Genomic DNA, 19,823 nt, shown 5'->3' on the forward strand with positions numbered 1-19,823 from the left:
CATGCATAAAGCATATGTAAGAAATATGGATTAGTTCATAATATAATACACCAGCATGATATACATTTTATGACAAGAGCTTGCAGGAGTTAACAAGTAGATTAAACAAATTGTATTTGTTAACTACTACAGTTTGTTATAAAGCAATTGTTTATTCGTTATTTATTGTTTTGATTGAACTACAGCACCTAGTATAACTTTTAGTTCCACGACACCTCACAAAATATGAGATGCTAAGCTACATTTTATTATGAATAAATTTATCTCCAATGAACAAACAGACCCTTTTTTCCAACCACTGACATCAACCTATAGTGGATGTTGGCCTCACATTCTTTCTGCCCCTCCTTCTAGCAGCAGGAAATCTGCAGAGACAAAAGCTACAGTAACTCAGGGCAGGCAGTTTTTTTCTGTCTTGGTAATAGATAACCTATATTTATGGGCTAACGTTTTCAGCTTGGCCTCCCTTGTAAACTTCTATCTGGACAGCTAACTGCTGTTATTCTAGACCATACCGCTCCCTTCAGAGAGAGGCCAAGAATTCATCCGTATTAGACAAAAGCACCCAGGACATGTGGGAAATAAGCACGTTTACCCATTTTCTGTTCTTCCTGTGTGCTGACACCTCTCTTCCTCTCCCCTCCTCAGGCTCGGTTTTCATCTTCCAATTTACCGCACTGCTCCCTATCAGCCGCCTTCTCCTTGACCAGCTCCATGTGTGAAAATGACAAGAAGTCTTGTCAGTTTCACTTTGCTGGTTAGTTAACACGGGGACTAGAGCAGGAAGGAGAAGCGACTACATTAAGTCAATTTCACTTTCCCTGCTCTGCTGGCTGGAATGGCAGCACCAAATGAAACTGACAAGAAATCTTGTAAATGTCAAATGAGCTGCACGGCTGGCAGATCGAGCAGAGCAACAGGGAAGATGGGAAAGTGCGAAGAAGAGGGGGTTTTGGAATGTTTTAGGGACTACATCTTGAACGTGTGAATTGGGTGGCTGTCCCAATGACTGTGGAGCTGTTTATGCATATGCAATGGAGAGTGGAGAAAGAATTTTTTTCACCTGCTTAGGGGAGTCGGTACTGGAAGAAACCAAATCAAATTCCTGTGGAGGCTCCTGCTTGTTACATAATCTCCCAGTCTGATGGGCGCACCTTCCCTGGCAGGCTTGCACATTAAAGATAAAGCCTATTCATTATCTACTTAAACTGTTGCATTGGAGTTCCACATTGTTTTCTCGGATGAAAAAGAGAAAAGTTCTTTACATTGTCAGAACAAGCACTGACAGCTATCATCCCAAAAGCCACAGATATTCTAGTGTCACTTCCTCTTCACACTAACATAGAAGAGGTAAGGATAAATCCTCCCCAGATGCAGAAAGAAAGAGGAAGAAATAAATTTTACATGAGAAGTATCTTGTCTGTGCGCTTGCTCAGTGATTTAACATCTGCAGATCGCAGATGGTACCTCACACCACCACTTCTGTGATGGCCGCGCAGTGGTGGCAACAACACATCGGAGTATAATCAAAGTAAGCATCACGGCATGTGACAAGCAACAATCATGGCTTATTGTCCTTGGTTTGGAAGACTATCTTTTCAAAGAGTTCTCTGACTGAGTGAATGCCAAACATCTAGGAAGAAATTTAGAAGAGCTCAGTGTATACTTATGGAGCTCTTTTGTAGTCAACAGCTAGATATGGGGAGGATTAAAATAAACAAATAATCAAGCATTGTGATCTAAGGATCAACAGCCCAACTAAAACAAAGGCCTGGTCAAGCCCCACTACGTATCAATAATCAAGGGCATATGGCTTTTGGTGGATTTCAGAAGAGGCCAATAGGAGAGATAACATAATAAAATTGTTCTTCATTAGAGAAAAACAGTAATCTGACAAACAAATGCAGTTTTCCCCTGAAAAATATTCATATTTTCAGTGAAATCTGAAAGATATCCGTAAGCCTTCATTTTAGGTGTGGGTATTTTTCGTGACCCATCAAACTCCCCTATCCTCTCAAATCAACACCAACTGAAGTACTTTATGAAAGTTGTCATACAGTCGAAGAGGCCAAATATACTTATGGATTGCTAAATAAACTCTCAGCAGTTGTTTATTTACAATATCAGTTATTTTAATTTATATATGTTCACTTATTTCAGATGCTTATTTATTTATGTGTATTTATTTATTATGAGGGTTTATTTATTTACTTATTTTCATTGGTAAGCTTCAGAGGATTTTTGATGCTTTGCCTAACATAATGCGTTGATGACCTGCTAGACTTATGCTTTATTACTTGATGAATATTGCAAGTATATTTTGTTAAAACTTGTCTTGGCCTGTAATCAGAAAGATTAATTTCCGGTTTTCTAAGGTTAAGAGTTGATCTACAGGTTTGTATTTCACAGCTAAAGAAGCAACTAGTGCATTAGCTTTTACAAATGAAAACAACCAGACTGTCATACCAATATTAAAATCAAAATTATACTGTACTATACATTACTGTCTCTATGATGATACCAGCAAGTAAAAAGGTCACACTGAGACTGCAAGATGTACACCACTGATCGGATAACCTCGCTTTTCATATGTGGTAAGACTTTCAGAAATGTCAGGCTAAAATGCAGTATGTAAGTTAGTTGCAAAAAAACCCCAGAAAAACAAACAAAAAAATACCTTACCTTCTAGCTTTAAAAAAGTCCAACAGGAAGAATCCGAGCAATCATTGTCAATTAAGTCTGACTTGAATAGATTTTCAAACTGAATTTTGAATTGAATAAAAACTTCATTAAAAAAATGAAATAAGTTACTATGAAATTAAATTTAGGTGTAGTCGTGAACTAGCAATCTCTTGTTCTCCACAAATTTCATTATACTTTGTTGCAAAAGCAGCTACGAAATTTAGAACTTGCGTTACTTTCTTCTGGTACTGTATTGCAGTCTGTTCTCTTTAAAAATATGCAATGCAAACAAAGATTATGCCAATTATTGCAACTTTTAATCTTGCTTTTATAAACTTTTAAATATATGCCACATTTTTTTTGAACTGAAGGATGAAATATGAACACAAGCAGAACTGTCACTAAGAGCTGAAGGGAAGTAGGGAAAGGTAGTGATCTTATCTCTTCCAATATGATGTACGTTACACAGCTGAAATACGTTCAGACTAAGAAAATATGTGTAAGAGTATATATAGAGATCTTGCAACTAACAACTGAAATAGTTCTAAAATCTTATAGTAAAACAAAACCAATTTAATAAATTGGCCAAATTATTTATCAGTGTCTGCTTCTGAAATGAGAAATATCTTTGATTCTATGTATTCTACTTACATCCCCCCCCAGCTTCTCCCTTCTCTGAGGTAAAAGAATCCATTATTCTATGCTACTGGTCTTCTCATTCAGTAGTATCAACCTTTAGATGCCAAGCCAATTTAACAATGAGCTGACATTTAAAACCCTCATAAAAGAAAATCAGTTTTCTGAACAAACATAATCTGAGAGATGACACGACTAAATATTCAAAATAAATGATGTGACATTGTTCTGTGTTTTAATACAGAGGTGTATTTTAATATAGAGATATGATAAATTGTCAAACAAGAATAATAGATATAAACACTGTATTTAAATTACTTCCAAATCCATCACTATTCGTTTGTACTTTAAAGAATAATTGCCTTGCACAAGCCACAGAAAAGGATGTAAGTAACAGATTGATAAATTAGAGTTAATCATAACCAAGTACACAGCAGACTACAATATACCTCTATTCCACTGCTCCATGTTATAAATAGCAGAAAAAGCACAAGGAGAACTAAGGGGAAAGAATGCATTTCTTTATGACCTTATTTGAAAGATAAACTCCTTGGGGAAATACAATTTATTCAGATTATCAAGACCCCGCTGTGCAAATCTACAGTCTGGGAGCACACTACAGAGATCAAACAATATTTACTTTATTCTGTTGGGTATAAAAGCTTTTAATGAATGCATAATTAAGACAGAAAAAGTATATACAGCTTTAGAATTCCACTGCCAAGCCAAGCCATTAATATCCGAAGTATCATACCCAGTTGTAACTCCACCTGCTTCCTATTTAGATTACAATGCTGTTATAAATCAAGGTATTAAATGACTAGCCTTGCTGCTGTAACAGAGAACAACTGCATGACGACACTATATCCCCTTCTCCTAAAAGTTGTTCAGCCCTCTTTAAAGCAAAAAAGGAAGTGTAAGGTCTCTGGGACAGGAACAGTGTTCATTCAAAATCCTTAAGCAGCACCTAGCACGGCAGAGTCCTGACCCCAAGTCCTCCAGTTCCTCTGTTATGTTAAATACTATGACTTAGCTGCACCATTCAGAAGAAAGCCTTTGTGTAAATTATAGCAAAGATAGATTCTAAATTGATAAGCAATAGTAATAAAATGAAGAATTGCAGTGACAAAAATATACTTGTCTGACAACAAGAGGGATAAACACAATTTTAAGAGAATAGAAATTAAGTTCTGCTGTTTCTAGCTCTTCCTTTCTTTACCAAAGGTTCCAGTTCTGCAAACTTCCACATATTTACCTAAGAACTAACAGATCATGCATGTAGGCAACAGCACAGCAACAGACATACCTATTTCATACCAAGCATGAGCACAAATCCTCCACGAAACTATATTTTAGATCTTATTTGAAATTTTCTTCCTCTAAACACCAAAGCCACCCAAGATGAACCATGAAAGACGTTTTGCTGAAGCCTGGTCACAGTGCAACTGCTGGGTCAGAATTCTACAATGTATAAAACTGCGTTTATATTTATTACAAGATCAATGCAGACTGTAGATGGCACAGTAAAGGATGGCTTTTTTACTGACACATTTTACAAAAGCCATTTTTCTGGAGATGACTGCTTTCTCAACACTTTCTGAAAATCTTGCTTTTGTTTTCTCTTTTAAGCATAAAAAGTTATTTTGCATCCTTGCTGTTACTTCAAAGTAGGTCTTGGGCTAAGTAAAAAAGCAATAATATCAAAATATTTCAGTCCTAGTATTTTCCCTCTTCCCTATGAGAATTATTTTCCCTTCTCACTTAGTATTTCCCTGTATCTGCTTAGTTTTCAGTTTCAATCCTGCTGGCTGGTCCTAGTGAGCACCTTCTTTGAAGGCATGGAGGAAGCCTGTGACCTCCACAAGCATAGTGGAAAAACATGACATTCTCAGATTGCTCACGTGATGAGAAATACGTGTGGTTTTTGAAAAAGAAAGTAAAACCTTCCATACGCAGGCTCAAAAGTAAAACCAAAAAAGTAAACATTTTCTAAAAATCTCAGATAGATTATCCTAAGTTATAAAATAGTACAAATATTTTCACATGGCAATCCAATTAAATATTTTAAGTGACCCTAATTTTACGTACCTTTTATATATTGCATACATAATTATGTCTATCATGGAAAGAAATATATTAATAAAACATTAAGACCACACAGTGAAAGTTTCATGGTACCACTGGAACATACACAGGTAAGGTCCTGCAGAGGTTTCTGTAGTTGCTTTCCCTTGCTAAACAGATGCAGCTGTGAGCAATTCTTTAATTTCTTCATTTTTTAGCTTGACCTGGCACGTAAATTCACCAAATGAAAATACAACCCTAAATGAAAAGTTTCACATCTCACCTGGTTTCACATCTTGTTAGGCATTCCTGGCATGGTAACTGTAGCAATGGGTATTGTTTAACGAATAAAAATACAAGGATGAAATGGAACACGGAGATCATCTAACCCTTCACATGGTGCTTCTATAACATTTCAGAGAGTAGAAACCCAAAAGGGAGGATTAATCAGATTTATCATTGTTTACAGTTTTTACCACCTACAGGAGCCTGTCTTTTCTTCAAATGTTACAAAGAATTACATAATCCTACATTCCTTACTCCAGCAGAAATCACAAAACACTGGTACACAGTCTTTACAAATGTTTAATTACTTTATATTTTTGCTACCTCTTCAGAGTTACTACAGTGCTTCAGGAAAGCTGTAAATCACCACCAATCTTTTATGGTAAAAGTTCACTTTTTTTGTTGCTGATCTTGTCAAACCCAGACAGAGCAAATTTTGTCCTTTAGAAAGCCAAAGTTCACAGGAGCAGCAGGTAAAAAAAATAAGCACCGTCAACAAGAAGTATCAAGAAAAATAGGACTGTACAATACTTTTGCTTCTGATTCTTTTGCAGACTCTAATAAACTTTTTAAGACCATGAGAATACAGTAATGGAAACCTATTTCCCCACTACACTGGACAAGCTCATCAATTCATCTATCATAAATTAAGAAAGATCCATCTTAAAACTCTCTCTGTTCTTGCTCCCAACTACTATTACAAGAAGGCTCAGCTGATTTTGAGACTCCATCTCCTAATTTCCATCTTAATTTACTGAGACAGTTTATATGCATTTGTTCCTGTGCCAACATTATCTTTTAGTTTTAACAAGACTGTCTCTCTCCCTTCTCTCCCCACCCCCAGTATTTATTCCCTTGATATATTTACAGACAGCAATAGTATTGCTTCTCAGCCCTCATTTTGCAAGACTAAACAAGCCAAGCTCTTTTAATCTCCTCATGTAAAATAGCCCTTCCTGATCATTTTAGCTGCCCTACACCACTCCCAGTTTGACTTCATTTTTACTTCTGCATGGGCAAAATCTTCATAGTATTTGTGATTTTTCAGCAGGACCTTGTACATCAGCATTAATACTTCCTTAGCTTTATAAACTACCTTACATGACATACCCTAGACACAAATTGTCTTTTTCTTGATGGCATCACATTAGTAGCTCAAAGCCAGCTTATGATTTAATACACAAAATTCTCTGTAAACCTGGCCCTCAAGTGAGGTACAGTAACAGCCTTTATGTCTGCCAGGTAGGACAGAAATAATATGACATGTTACAAATGGGAATTGAGTATGATCCACCGACATGCAGTAGATTCTACTGAAGATGCTCATATTTGAGTAATGGATATTGTATTTGTCCTGGTACAAAAATAATTCAATACTTCTCTTAAGATTTGTTTCAAAAGTAAGCAAGGAAATCCCCTTAATATTCTGAAAAACAAAGTAAGTTTTAAATCAATATAAAGTACAAAAAAAGTTAAAGTGTGATTTTCATTGTTAATCCCCATCTCCACTATGAGCATGGAGGGGTGGAAGAGAGTGAAAAAAGTCAACATCTGTTAGGAGAGGTATATATATACGTATCTGTTAAGCTAGGCACCTGGCAGTTCCTTTTTCCAGTGCCTTTTTCCAATAACATTTAATACTTCGAAGTTGAAGTTTTCCAGCCTTAAGATGAATCTCTTTAAAATCTCCTGAAAGCCTCTCAAAAAGCATATTACACACCATTAAGAACATTGACAGGAAAAGACCATTGGTCTTCCACAGTAAAAATATTCAGAATGGAAATGGATTACAGGAGTTGCTGTCACCGCAAAAACTTCTGTTGAACCCCTTCATCAGCCTCTAGAAGAAGAAATAGTTTGGATATGCTCAGAAATCAATTTTTTGAACTTTGCAGCTAAAATCTCATCCCATTCTAGCTGCACTATCCATAATCTATTCCATGGCTAAACTAGATACTGTCTGTATCATTGCCCACTGTGCACCAAATCACAGCGACGACAAAACCTGAAGGTTGAAAGTCTGTTTGTATTGTGCTGTTTAGGATTCAATGTGGAGCTGCGGCAGACAAGAAAGACACTATTACTTGCAAATGCAGAAGCATGAAAAATCCCCGGACCAAAGAAAATGAGAGCAGATCTAGACATGAAGCCCAGAGATAACAATGGGCAAACAGTACTGCAATCTAGCAGGAGAATTAGAATCACAATCCAGAGAACAAAGTTGGGTGATAGTTCCTCCAAGTGCTCTGTATAAATGTAAATGAATACTCATGAAGCTTGATAATAGCAGGATAGCCAACTAACTAAAAAAAAGCCAACACTCATGGTGTTGTGCTAAAGGAGAAACAGGGGGCGTATTCCAAAATTATCAATATACTAATGTTAACATTCTAGGTCTAAAAGAGAACAGGGGAGGCGTTCATGTATAAGGAATATATAAAATGATTCACACACGCAGAATCACTAGGTTGGAAAAGATCCAGGATCATCAAGTCCAACCATTCCTATCAACCACTAAACTGTATCCCCAAGCACCTTACCCACCCGTCTTTTAAATACTTCCAGGGAAGGCGGCTCAACCACCTCCCTGCGCAGCCTGTTCCGGTGCCCAGTGACTCTTTCTGTGAAATTTTTTTTTCTGATGTCCAGCCTAAACCTCGCCTGGCAGAGCTTGAGGCCATTCCCCTTTGTCCTGTCACCTGGGAGAAGAGGCCAGCTCCCTCCTCTCTATAACCTCCTTTCAGGTAGTTGTGGAGAGCAATAAGGTCTCCCCTCAGACCCCTCTTCTCAAGGCTAAACAACCCCCAGTTCCCTCAGCTGGTCCCCATAAGGCCTGTTCTCCAGCCCCTTCACCAGCTTCCTTGCTCTTCTCTGGACTCAGTCCGGAGCCTCAACATCCTTCTAGTGGCAAGAGGCCCAGAATTGAACAGAGTATTTGAGCTGCGGTCCCACCAGTGCCAAGTACAGAATGTGAGTATTGTCTGGTGTCCTGGCAAAGTGATCATATTACTGAAAGAACATATCTGAGATCCAATAACATAGCTGACATGGAAAATATTCCGGGTTCTATTTGGAACAACACCTACAGGTACTAAGAAGCAGTCATCACTAGCAACAGCAATTCTCAGAACAGCGCTGCAGCAAAAAAAATTTAAGACTCGTGTCATAAAATGCACACTGAGTACTGTCCAATAAAAGGAAAAACACTGTTGATGTTCAACATCACATTTTTAAGGCTACTGCTCAAATATTGGTCCCAGTTCTGAAATCTGTACTTCAAGGACATGAAAATGCTATAGGTTGGAAAACCAACCTTGAAATATTTAAGGTGCTCAGCTCTAGGCATTTAAAGAAAGATTCCTGGAGGATTTGATCTTAAGCAAACATATTTATAGAACTGAGAGAATATATGAAATCAAAAAAGTTCTGACAAAATTGTCAAAAAAAATAATTTCTGGCTCATGAATGTAGGATAAAATTACCCTGGCTGCAGGACTAGGAAGTCAAGGACTGTTTGCATTGCCTTCGTGTGACTATGAATATTTTTGTAACTTTGCATGAAAAAAATGACTGCAATAAAACAAGTTTTTCACCAATTGTCTGTACAGGTAAAGGAAGAAATACTTGCACATTTGACCTCTGAAGGTATATGGTTTCATATTCCTCTGAAGAGTAAGAGACTTGTTGCAGCTGCAGGAAGATATGAGGGTACTCAGCAGTTAAAAGGATCTGAATGTAAGCAGGTGAATGATAAAAAGACAACATTAAAGGTGTTGCAAAAGATATTTTATTTGGAAAACTTATTTGTTCAGGTATCTCCACATTCCTGCAATATCTGCCCTCACCACAAAAATCACTATGAAGTTTTTTCCTCACAGCATTAAACCAAGGCAAATTCTCACTTTACAGAGAAAAAAGGAGCAGAAGAATAATTTAAGATTTCCCCTGATGCAGAAGATATGAAAAACAACCTGAAGTGCCTGTGACCCACTCCAGTGTTGCAGTAGTTAGATAATTATTTTCTTCCAAATTTCCAACTTTAACACAATTTGAAGTTATTTATATAGCTCAATACATCAGAAATATATTTGTAACATGTTTTGCGTAAGCTTTATGTCTCAGTAAAATAAAACCCTCTACAACATTCTGTCCCTAAATTTATGCAGTGAAAAGAACCCCTCTTTCACATGACTAGGAGCTGTGCTGATTAATAGGCTTAGTACATGATAATCAAAACTGATTTCAGGAGGTAAAGAGAATAAGAAGGGACAGTAGTTGTCCACACACAGGAAGAAAATAAAAGAAAGACAAAAAATCTGGAAGCATCGCTGAATTGAAAGGAAAAAAAAAAAGAATTCAGTATGTATTACAATCGAGGGGGGTTTTCTTGTATTTTAAGTATTATTGACTGAGGATTCACTTATCACTATCTTGGTCAGAAATAATTATATGACTCTCAAAAAAAAACTCAAAGGGCAAAGCCCAAATGTAAAAAATGGAACTTGACTCAATGTCCCAATTGACAGTTCCTACATCTGACCTTCAGTAGTGTCAAACAAGTCACACGTCCTCCCAGAACTAACAGGTGAATGTTCACACTGCTGAAGGTGCTAAGCATCAGGAAGGCATAAGCCTTCAAAGACCATGACAGTTTTTGTTCATTTAGTTTCTAGCAGTTCTTATCAAGAATAAAAAAAAAATTTCAGCACCCTCATGCTTTCCTGATCTCAAACAGCTAATGATCAGAACTCCATGCTTTACCACCAAGGCTTTTGTTCCGCAGTAATACAGAAAAGAAAAATACTTAATCAATGCATCATGTAAGATGTAATCAAATGACAAAAACTGTCGTTGGCTTTAAGTTTTCACCTTGAAGACACCATTTTTAAAAGCAGAATATATTATTCTAGGCCCATTTTCTAAGTGTTCACAATTACAGATGCTTGCTAGAATCTCAACCTCTTTAAGTATATGTTGGGCCCCTCTTCTGTACCCTACTTTAAACACAATCAGAATGAAGTGAAGCCAGTCATCTTTTACCAAAAAACTGGAAGGGCCTTTAGGACATAGAAATGCAGAAATACACCCTTTTTGAAGTTACTGAACTGACAAGAATGGTCACTGCTTTTAAAATTAACCAGAAGAAGTTTTAATTAACTGAAAAAGTTTTTAGTTGATGATTACTCTACGCAATGTTATAAAAACTAGTCCTTTTCAAACACAGATTTTAATGAGAAATGTTGCTAAAACATTTAAATTTCAAAGATTTCAACCACACCTAAATGCAAAACACTAACATCAGTTTATAATATATATATAAAAATATATATATACATACACTCCCCCCAATGTTGTTTGTTTCCCCCACCGAGAAATACTTACTACATCCTTACCCAGAACTTGTTTTCTTCTTCATGCTCCCCTACAAACTGAAATGGTTCAGCAAAAAAATGCTTCTCTATTAACTACTGAGATAGTAATTAACAGTAGTTAAAACTAGATTATAATTTGAGTAATTCCATTTCTGAAGGTACTTACGTATGCTTTGGGCTCAGGTCATCTTCATTACAAATCTTTCTTCTTAACTAGCACAACACACTAGCTGGGTGTGTTGTGTACAGTTCAGATCAAACAGTAATGATTAAGCCACCAGAAAATTATAACATATAACTGGGGGGAAGGGGAGATAACTACATAGATTTGTATCAAGTTCAGGTTTTTTGTCTTTAATAAGAGACTGTCTGAAGCAAAGTCTAAAATGCAAATACTGCCAAACTGCGGGATTAATCAACTTGGATCCCTATGACTTCAGTCCACCTCCACTATTAAGTAAACAAGGTTTTGAAAGGATAGTCTTTTCTATTCAACTGACTGCAAAACAAAAATAAAACTTACAAGTTCTTATTAATTTCTTTTCAGGATGGAGCAGACCAAGTCATTCATTATTTTTCTCAGTTTAAGACTTCAAGTGCCAAGCTGCCTTTCAAATTCCAACAAATAACACATTTTCTCACTCATCTTTTTAAGAAAGATTCAGCTCCTGCTTAACATTTCAAACTTGAAATTGATCCCTGTGAAAATAATAATAGCATGTTTAAAAATACCAAGTAAGCAGGAGGTAAAAGATATTTACTTTATATTAAGAAGGAAAAAAATCAGTTCTACTTTGGCTAAGCTGGTACAGAGGAAAGGGAAAATGGACAACTAACTCATTGCCACAGTGATACTTCCGAGATAAAAATCAGATTGTAACTCACTTCAGGCCCAATGTTCTCTTCAGGTTCATAGGTCAAAAATGATTTATAGTCACCATTTTGTACTTAGCATTCTAGCTTTTTTCATATTGATAAATACTTCATAGCCAAAGCATTTTCATGTTTCAGAAATACCTTTGCTAAAATGGTTTAACACAACTCAAATTGCTTTAGATCAAAGCACATTTAAATAAAATGTCCCTCAGCTTCTTTACAGGAGGTGAAAAAGCCTCTGTATATCTGGTGCCTGCATTCCTGTTCTTTCACATTAGAGCTGTAAGTCTCCTCTTTCAGGTCACGTCTTCCACATAAAAGTGCTAAACTAATGCCGCTTAATGACAAATTAATGTCCATGAATAAAAAATACACCTCTAATAGCACAGAGTAATTTGCCATTACAATATCATCATTGGACATGCCCCTGGTTTAATACGATGTATTTAATTCATAACTTAATGAGTGATATATAAAAAGAGAGAGATGAACCCTGCAATTACATTTATGTGAGTCTGTCACCTTATTTGTAAAACCTTAGAGTCATTTACATTCAAATTAGAACAAATGAGTGATTTCACAAAGTGCAGTGATAAATGACCATTGCAGCACACGACAGAACTGTATTTCCTGTGAAAACATTAACAGTTTCCTATTATTTGTTAAAAATTACAATGCATATTGCCCAGTGTTGTGTGAATAATGACTTTTTTACTGATTAGGTCAGAAGACTAATACGGAGTAAAAATAAATAATTTTTCTTTTCATTTTTTCTGATTTTAGCTTGAATTTTTCTGCTTGCACTGTTACGGACTCACACTGCCACCTGCCGCCCATGCCCGGGGAGGAAGGGTCCCCACTGCCTTATTTCAGCTCCGCTCATTCTGCCTCTCCGGTTTCACCTCTTGCAATCAAACAAATTTTCCTGCCAGATTGCTAACTGGGCGTGTCGCCGTGGACACCGGCAGATAAGCGTAGCTGCACTGCCCTATTACAAATAATGCCATTTAGGGGGGGTTCTTGAATCTAAGCTGCCTCAGCTGCAAGGAGAATTAAAAGCTAAAGACATTGGGTGGGGGGGTGGGGAGGGGACAGGGACACAGATATAAAAAATTAGTATTGATCAGATGGTAATTAAAAAGAAGAATTTTGTACACTAAGCATTACAGGATTCATCAGCCAGTTTATAGCTTTATAAAAAGACTAGAAAGAATCCAGAAGCAGGAATCTTTCAGGGGCTAAGGAACAGAAAGGTCAGGTGCGGAGGTCACATTGGCTAGAAAGACAACACAAGAAGGGCAGGGAGGGAAGCAGTGAAGCTATATCGCTTCTTTGTTCCTATTTAAAACACACACCAAAGCTGCTCTCCCCTCCTCGCAGAAACTGCAAAGTAAAAGAATATGCAGCAGTAACTGCCTCTTCTGAACTTGTGACCCCTCCTGCGGCTCAGGTACAGAAGACGAGCAATGTGTATCCATACAACTAGCTAGACAGCTTGGGAGGTTTAATCTTGCCAGCAATGGTAAACCTAGACATTCCAGCATCATTTTCACACATACATCAGCAGTTCCAATACACTTTTGCCAACTATTACTTCATTGGGAAAAGCAGTGCACACACACACACATTCAGCGGGCTCCTGACCCTAGTTGCACCATTTTCTCTAACAGTTAAAGCTCCAGGAGCAGAACATCCACTAACACATTGCAGCCAAATAGCAGCAAGTGGATTAAAATAAGAATGTGATTCAAAGTGAGCAAGTACTACGTTCCTCACTGACACCAACCAAAAAAATGGAGAAAAACCATCAACATCTTTTTCCTGAATCCCATTCTTGGCTGGAACCCTCATTAGTGCATTCACGTTTCATATATATATAGACTTGTATCTCCCTAATGTATTTGTGTGTTAGAGAGAGGAGATAAATTCCCAAAGTAATTTTTGAACTTTGTGCAAGAAGTTTCCTAATGACTGTCAATAGAATCATAGAATGGTCTGATTTGGAAGGGACCTTAGGGATCATCTAATTCCAACCCCCCTGGCCATGGGCAGAGACACTTCCCACTAGATCAGGCTGCCCAAGGCTCCATCCAACCTGGCCCTGAACACCTTGAGGGATGGGGCAGCCACAACTTCCCTGGGAAACCTGTGCCAGTGTCTCATCACCCTCAGTGTGAAGAAATTCCTCCTTATGTCTAGCCTAAATCTTCCCCTCTCCAATTTATAGTCGTTGTCCCTATTCCTATCACTACAAGCCTTTATAAAACATCCCTCCACAGCTTTCTCGTAGGCCCCCTTCACGTACTGGAAGGTTGCTATAAGATCTCCTTGTAGCCTCCTCTTCTCCAGGCTGAACAACCCCAACTCTCTCAGCCTGTCCTCATAGGGAAGGTGCTCCAGTCCACCGATCATCCTTGCAGCCTTTGTCCAGACCCATTCCAACAGTTCCATAGCTGTCTTACGTTGAGGATTCCCAAACTGGACACAATACTTCAGGTAGGGTCTCACAAGAGAGGAACAGAGGGGCAGAATCACCTCCCTTGACCTGCTGGACACACTTCTTTTGAAGCAGCCCAGGACACAGTTGCCCTTTTGGGCTGCAAGCATACATTGCTGGATCATGTTAAGCTCCTCATTGACCAGCACCCCCAAGTCCTTCTCTGCAGGGTTGCTCTCAATCACATCATCCCCCATCCTGTATTGAAACCGTGAATTGCCCCAACCCAGGTGGAGAACCTTGTACTTGGCCTTGCTGAACCTCACAAGACTCACACAGGCCCACTTTGCCAGCATGTTCAGGTCCCTCTGGATGACACCAACAGGTGACAAAACATGCTGCTTCAAAACATAGCAGGCTAGCACATCAACAACTGCTTGCATAACTCTGAACATCAGCAAAATGCAAGGTGATATTATTTGTTTACTTTGTATTCTTGGTATGATAAGGTCGCTCTTTCCACCACAGGATAAAACCGGTAGGTTCAAGTTTGATGGTGGGGCTTTATAAAACTTCACTCTAATTCTAGAGGAGGGATGTGTGTCTAGAGAGTGTGCATGCATGTACTTAGATTAAAAAGTCAGTATTAGTTTAAAAAAGGCAAGCTTTGGTTGCTAGATGACCTTTAGATTTTTTTTCCAGTACTTTAATTTGCTGTATATGAAAAAAACAGGAGCTAAAATCCCAGCTGGGTTGAGGCTTCTAGCAATACAAAGGTGATGCTCTCAATCTCTGGTATAAGAATAAGTTCATCTCTGAAGAGCCTACCTTAGTGAAAGACGGGATTGTGTTGTTGGCACCATTCCAAATAAAGAAGTTGGATTTAAGACAAAGTAACTTTAGAGACCTGACACTACCACATGTAAACCCTGCATACTCCTTTTCATTTCACAGGCAAATTCATTCGTAGCTTCTTTTAAAAACAGTAACATATTTCAATCTATAAGCACATTCAAATAGTTAAAAATTAGTACAAGAAAAAATCCAGAACATTAGGTGCTCATGTACCATGAAAAAAAAAAAAAATTGTTTTATAAGCCTACATTGACCATTACAGTAGAAGTTTAAAAATCAAATGCCCTGTCCCAAGACAATTTGTGTGCTTCAATTATTACCAAGAATTATTCCAGGAAATCTTATTTTATCATTTGTGAGTTGATTAATCCAATTTTACATTCCAGGCCTGCTCCTGCTCACTGTCTGCTTTGGTAGACAAGAATCCAGAGCATATAGTACAGAGATGGCTCCAAGAAAACTCAAATTGACTGCTGCTATACTGTGCTGTGTTTTTTCAGGGTCATTTTAAATCACACACCCAAAATGTTCTTTTTCAGCAAATGGGCAGATATACCCATGGCAGATTTCTATCTACTGTAATGAAGTTTCTAAAAGGTAACCTAGTACACTTACCAGAGAACTTAATGCAGTTAAAATGAATGGGAAAACTGGCATCAAATTTTTAACTTCTCTTTACACAAAACCTTTTACGATCCCAAGAACAGTTTTTAACAGTCAGGGGAACTTTAATGGCAATCAGGATCACTTCTCATGTCTGCTATACTTGCTGCTCCTCGCTGCTGTGAGAATAGGAAACTATTTCCAGCACTGAGTACAGGGACAGTCAGCTAACACAACTTCTAATAAGGTTGGATTGAAAATATGCAACCATCCAATCAATAAGCATAACATAAATGAAATCCCAGACTCTGTCCAGTATATAAACCTAATTTGTTCTTCACAAAATGTGCCTGATCTGGCAGCAGAAAGTTAAAGGGGGTAAATTCTAAAAATCATGCACTGTCCTAACTCTCTCAGAAACAAGTGGGTTGCTTTGGACAGTTCTGCAATTTCTAAACTCCTCACTCACAACTATCACCCTAAAACCTTGACTGTAACTCAGGAGTTATATAGAGCTCCACTAAGCAAAATAATTGCAGACTTTAGAAAAATACAGAAAACCCACTTACCTTTAAGATTTCTAATATGAGCAATTTTATGTCCCGGGTCTCTAGATGCTAGTGGAAATAAACCTCTGGTTTGAAAAATATTTACTAACGCTATAACCACACATTGTTGAGTTGATGTTCATCAGTAGAAAGAAATTCCATTAAAAACTCATATTCTCAATAGCATTCCCTACTTATTAAGACTCTTTGATTGTTGAAATAATTTGCAGTTTGTGGCTGTCTTTGGTATTGAATACACAGATGAATACAAAACTTCTTACATCTACAATCTATTACATAACTCAGAAATGTTTGTTTCATAAACATGCCTATGTTCTGAATAAATCTTTTAACACTTTTACTCTCTTGCATAATGATAAAGTTGTCATGTAGCCTTCAGAAAAACATTTACTAGCTTTAAAGTACAAAATAGGTCACCCCAAATACACTACTTAAATAGCATGTTCTCTACAGTTCCATTCAAGCAGTCCCTTCTCAGATCTCCATCACATTCAAAGTCTTATAAACTACCTCTCTCTTGTCTTTTCCAATTTCATAGTAGGGTAGTTACAGTCCAATACAACACTAAGAGCTAAAACCTTTAAAAAGTAACCTAGACATTCCGATAACCTGTTCTCATATTTCAACAAAGTCTAACTGTTGACTGCAGCTCACTGCCTTAGCTTCTTTTGAAAAACTTCAATCAAAACTGACAATTGTTCTGAGCTGGAAGAACAACTCGGGAAACAAGAGTCTTAGAGAGCTGGATGTGCACTCTGCAAGCAAATGCTGCATGTTTGATGATGGACACTAGCCCAATTCAAGATACACAGAGTTCAAGTCTTCAGAGTTTAGCCTTCCCACACCTATGTGGTAGCAACATAGCTAAGAACAATCATATTGCCATACCCTTTGTTTAGGTTGAGACAGATTTGTGAGATCTCAAGCCTTGTTTCAATGTTTAAAGCACCTGAGAATTATGCAGATGATATGATCAGAGGGATTCATGAATATGTATGTATCTCAAATAAAATACATCAGCATGCTTCAAAAAAGTCCCCCTATATAAATGAAGCTAAAATCAAACCCCGCAAACAGCAAAGGCTGGGGAATAATCATAATTCAAGATATGACACTGCTGAGGCGGGGGGAGAAGCATGCACAACACAGCGCTAGAAGACCTAATGCTCAGGCATTTCTCTTCTTTGCAAGTTCAGAAACTACAATCTACAATATTTTAAAAATAAAAATCAGTGAATTACCAATCCAAAATGAGAGTAAGTTTTCCAATGAGAAAATGGAATCAACATTAGATGTTACAGAACATTTGATAATATGAGGTTTATAGATGACAAAATGCATTTAGTAAACTAGCAGTGTTAAAAACTTCCATTGTGTCATGGTATCATAAACATCTTCAAGATGAATATTACCTAAGTGGGGGTGAGGGACAAGAATGTTCCTTTCTTTTTTTCTGTCTTTTGTTTGATTAAAAACTCTTTGCAAAAATGCCATAACTGTGATTCAAACAATTTGTTACGGAAACCAATTTGTTGACGAATCTCAAAAAAACTGCTCTAAGCTGGTTGGTCAATAAGAAAGAGGAAAGTTCTTGCACAGTCAGAATAACATTTTGTTTATTCTAAGACAACTGAGGATTCCTTAAGGATTGGTGAATATAAAAGTCAGTGTGGGTTGGAAATGAATCTGCCCCCACTGCAAATCATCTTTGACAATTAGACATTTTGATAACCATCTTTGATGAATTAGATCGGTAGTCTTCTTTGGAATCTCAAAGACTACAAATATGCCTTGGAACAGACATGTTTATGGGCCACACCAATTGCATTTGTGGCAAAAAAAAAATCCTTATTGAAATCTTTGGAATAACTACAGGCCTCAGATAAAAGTATCACAAAGACATGAAACTGTCTTGAGCTCCAAAAAACTGACAAGCTGGAACATCTAGAGATAGAGATGAGTTTGAAGAAGCTCTAAAAATAAGAGCAGGACTCCTAGAGAGGAAAAGCTTGGTCCAATCCAAACAATTAAAGACAATCCTAACAAGCTAAAACTGTCATCATTACACAACAATAGTAAATTACTATTTATGTACTAAAATAAAGCAATAGACATTTTTTTAATCACTCAATAGCACGTAGAACATAAACAGATATTTGATATAATTAATTTGGGCCCTGAAAGATATATCAGTCTTTATGCTCAGCACCTTGTTGACCTCTGCTAAAAAGGCTTACACAACTACTCAAGGTTGACTGCTCGCATGGACTGCAACTCTGCAGAACAAACAAGACAGACAAATTCTTACTGTAGTCTATGCAGATCGGAAATCTGTCTACACACATGCCTTGTTGGGGTAAGCCTAGTAAAAAAATACGGCAAAAAGAGCAAAATATAGTCTAGAGTCCAACATGATGTAAGCTACAGTTATACCACAGATGTCCATGTGGATTCAAAACCTTAAAATAAGACTCTTATTCAAAAGTACTTTACAGAACTACGACTGCTCTCTCTCTGTCTCCCAACACATATTCTCCTCCTTACCCTTCATCCCCTACCCTGTTAGCTACCTCCATCATTGTAAATCTGGACACTGGACTCCACTTCCTTTTCATTTTCACACCAGTGTAGCTCCAGTTACCCTGCCTTGGCATACTACTCAGAGTAAAACAGAGCTCTTTCACATCATTTGAGTAGCTGCACATAGACCATCCAGACAATTCTTAGTGGTCTGTTAATTATAGAGTAATTTGGCAACAATGTTTGCTCACTCTGGGGTATTTGGGGAGGTGAGGAGTACTTTTGGGGTTGATTCATTTGTTTTGGTTTTGTTGTGTTTTTTTTTTAATTCATAAGCAGTCTGTTTCTAAATACTTGACTATGGCTTGCAAATTAAGGACAAGATACAAAGCACTGCTAACTCTACAGTTGTCTTTCCACTGCAGTGACCTCAGGATCAGAAGTACTAAGATGGATGGTGTTGAGGGAAGAGCTACAAATACCAGAGGCTACTCATGACAAATCATGGAAGAAGTTAGTACAAGGACTTATACTGGGCATGTATCTGCTCCTCTCCTGCAATCCTCTCATGTCCCTACTTCACCAGCACTAGCTTCTTCCCTACTCTTTAATATTTCCCCTAGGTTTTTTGCTGCAATGGTCTCTTTGGCTCAGTTTCTAAGAAAGACAGAGCAAGTTAGCTGCAGAGACATGCTCAGGCATTAAATACACCATATGATTATCAATGTTGGACTTCTTTCTCACTACACTAACTCCTTCCCATGCCTGCCTGACAAGTGGTAGGCCAAGTGGTTTTGTGGCTTCTTTGGCATCTCACATTTCTTGTTTCTCAAAAAACCCATCTTTTCCATTATATTCCATGTCTATTTTCCTAGAAAAATTAAATCCCTCCTTACATTCCTGGAAACAAACTGATACAAATGG

The 19,823-nt window shown here is 37.5% G+C and overlaps 1 protein-coding gene across 7 annotated transcripts in view; it reads right to left on the bottom strand.

Moving 5' to 3' along the window:
• KLHL32 (kelch like family member 32) overlaps positions 1-19,823 on the bottom strand; it is a 97,021-nt gene that overhangs the window by 41,155 nt on the left and 36,043 nt on the right. The window contains exon 1 of one of the 7 annotated variants that reach the window (XM_069851157.1): positions 1,064-1,173. The exons of the other annotated variants lie outside the window; for them this stretch is intronic. The gene's annotated coding sequence lies outside the window, so the exon portion shown is untranslated. Of the gene's footprint in view, positions 1-1,063; positions 1,174-19,823 lie in introns of those variants that run through there. 7 annotated transcript variants of the gene reach the window in all.

Source organism: Phaenicophaeus curvirostris, chromosome 2 (genome assembly GCF_032191515.1).
Source record: "Phaenicophaeus curvirostris isolate KB17595 chromosome 2, BPBGC_Pcur_1.0, whole genome shotgun sequence".
NCBI classification, from domain to species: Eukaryota; Metazoa; Chordata; class Aves; order Cuculiformes; family Cuculidae; genus Phaenicophaeus; species Phaenicophaeus curvirostris.